A 3467-nucleotide genomic window follows, 5' to 3' on the forward strand; every position below is an offset into this window, starting at 1 on the left:
TTTAAAATTTTTCTAACTTCAAATTTATAAATTTCAAATCACAAAATGATCAATGAATCGATATTTTATCGATATAATAGTTTCGAAATGTCGAATAACCCATTCTTCAAATATTATAAATATATATTTCCATTCAAACTGCAATGCGAAATAAAGCGGAAAAAAAAAGCTACTACTTTTCCATATACAACAATGGAGCTTGCATACGGTCACGAATGGAAAGGAAATATTACCAGGAAGCATGGAATCGCCGGAAGGAGAGGGATGTTGGAGAGATTCACAGATGGATTGGTACACGGCCAGGGCCGCGGGCAAAAAAGCGAAAAAGACGCATGATCAAGTTTACATCGCATTTATTTTGTTCCTTTTTTTCCTTAGTAATCGTATAATCAAGGTAATATTACAATCAGCGTTCAGAGCAGCAACCGCCCCCTAGAGAAACAAAAATCGTCTCTTTAGTTTTATACACGTCGTTTTACAACACGTGGTTTCCACGCATAGGGCAGCAGATGCGGCCCTGGTCGCTCTCGCGGGTATACATACAATCAGGATCCAAATTGGTAAACAACCGATATTCTAGAATTATATTACAAAAGAGGATGCTGTGTGTTTGCCTTGTAGATATTCGTTTTCCTTTCATTCTTATGTCGCCATCATCGCGGAAAAAAGAAATAATAACAGTGAAAAAAATGATGATAATGATAATGATAATGATAGTGATAATGATAGTGACAATGATAATGATGATGGTAATGATAATGATGATAATAATGATGATGATAATGATGATAATGATGATGCGGCTACCACTACGCATGGATACGCCTATCCCTAAGAGATATAGGCCTATTTGCCTATAAAGAAATCCATAGTTTAAAACATTTTACAGCACAGCAGAGCGACGAATGTGTATATTCTTTCTATTCATATATATATATATAATTCTTTTTCGCGCGTTCTAACTTCGTCTCTTTTTTTTTATTATTATTATTTTTTATCAGTTTTATTTTTCCATTCTTCCCGTTTCACCGAGATCCACAAAATAAATAATTATTAACATTACATTCCTCTTAGAAATACTGCGTTTACCTATTATTCTTGCGTGTCTCTTAGCGGCTATTCGTATACATTCATTAACTAGAATAGTTGTGTTTTACTGCCTTAGGATAGCGCCACGCACACTTTGCGTCTGGGTAGGCGTTTATAGGTACTAAGTAGGTACGTACAATGTAATAATCTTGCTTCGTTAAAATATCTATCGGAGTTTCGTTCGATTTCTCGTTTGGAACGAGGAATCGAGACGATTCACAGATAGAGAGAGAAATTATTATAAACGAACACAGTGAAAGAAAAAAAAGGAAGTACGGAAGAAGTAAGGAATCTGTGTATCTTTAATGTTTTTTTTCTTTTTTCTTTATACGTGTTCGGCGTATAAAGGTTACATTCGACTCGTAAGAGAAAAACCGCGCATGCGCCATCTTACCATTCTTTCGGCCTGGTATAGAGGCGCTTATACGCATCGCATAAACGTTTTTTTCTATAATATATAATATTTAACAAAATTATCGAACATCAACATATATATTTTGTACCGATCGAAAGAAACACGTTTTTATCGTCTTTTAGTGTGCTCGAAAAAAAGATCGGGACATTGTCATAGACAAATATTCTAATATTATTGCTATCCCCTTTTTCTTTATTTCTCTTCGAAAGAGATTAATGCTCGAAAAAAACATCGAGACGCATGATAACGATAGAAACGTGTTCTCGTGTCGTTTCCGCAGACAAATAAAAAAAAAAATAATAATAATTAACAAAAACATAACATCAACAGCAGTCGTAGCATTATTAACACGCTATGGAAGGGATCGTGGTATCAGCGAGCGTATGCGATCAAACAAGCGAAATAAAACGAAATAATCGCTAAGTTAACAAAAAACAGGGAAGGGGAGGGAATGGCAGCATTCGTAAAATATATCAATCCTCCTTACTTAAAATTTTCCTATCTAGCTATTTTTTTTTATCGAAATAACTTAACTTTTTTGCATTTTTTAATTTTTAAGTGAGAAATATAATTTTAAAAATTTAGAATAAGATCAAATTTATTTCTCTTAATCCTTTAATTAGAAAGACATATAATATTGGCATCATACATGGTATATATACGAATTCAAAGACTCGATTCCACAATTAAAGGATTAAGTATTTTAATTTTCATTATGCTAGATAAAAATTTTAAATAAGAAGAATAGTATATCAGCAAAATATATTCCATTCTTTTTCTCTCTCTCTCTCTCTCTCTCTTTCTTTCTCTGTATAATATATCGATCCACGAAAGAGAAAAAAATAATTATTTTAATCACCGGGGAGACAACGCGTGTCGATAAAAACGAAAACTGCCGAATCAACCCCCCCTCTCTTAATCGTTCATATACCCGTGTCGATCGCCATAGTGTGTTGACACTCGAGGATACTTGTGCTCACTTCCTAAGCGTTAACTTACTAATTATTAACTCTTAGCCATTTCGTTTACGTATTTAGGTTTTCAAAGAGAGATTGCGCGCATCCCAACGCACCATATATACCACCACCGTTGCCGTGAGCAGAGATAAAACCCGAGAACAACGAGACATTATGAGAAACATCTGGACACATACATAATGTTTCTCGGTGATCGTTTCTATGTTGTTGTTCACGCGTGTCGTCGCCTTTTCGCCTTTTCACGCTCGAAAACGAGATACGGGACGGAGATCGGTTGTTTTAACGAGCGGAACTATACTCCGTATAACTCACCCCCTCTATCTACACACACACACTACTGCGCCAAAAGCAAGGGGGCCACAGATAGAGAGAGGCCAGAAACGTGGGGGGGAGGGGGAGGGGAAAGGGGCAAAGGGTGAACTACTAGACAATACTAGGCTTGTACGGACGTCACTGTGCACTTGGATACTGATTGGTCTGCGGGATTATTGGTCAAAGTGAGCTGACAGGAGGTTTCTCCATGGGGGTGGTGATGGTTGCGGTGGCGCGCGGGGAGGGGGGAGCAGGAGGGGGGGAGCAGGAGGCGGGTTCGTCACTCACCGGGTGCAGCATCCGATTCGCCGCAACCGATAAATTGACGATCGACAGATACGCACATCGACCATCTATTTGGCATTACAGAGACAGTGGATGCAGCCTGCCACTCACCTGAAACAGAAATCAGAAACGTGGGGGTTAGATGACGAGCTGTGTGAACAAAAAACGGATTTTCTTTTTTTTTTTTATTCCTTCGTGAAAACAATTTTAAATATTATAATATATGCGTTATATACAGGATTTGTATATCGTTGTTAAGAATTAAGAGAAAATTATTGATTTACAAGTTTAAGATCTTTATATGGAGAATGGTTAGAAAAGTTAATTAAACTTAAATAACATATATATTTTCTTCGAATGAATAGGGAGAAAAAAAAAAAAAAAGAAGG

The sequence above is a fragment of the Apis dorsata genome, unplaced genomic scaffold, assembly GCF_000469605.1.
Source record: "Apis dorsata unplaced genomic scaffold, Apis dorsata 1.3 scaffold_79, whole genome shotgun sequence".
Classification (NCBI taxonomy): domain Eukaryota; kingdom Metazoa; phylum Arthropoda; class Insecta; order Hymenoptera; family Apidae; genus Apis; species Apis dorsata.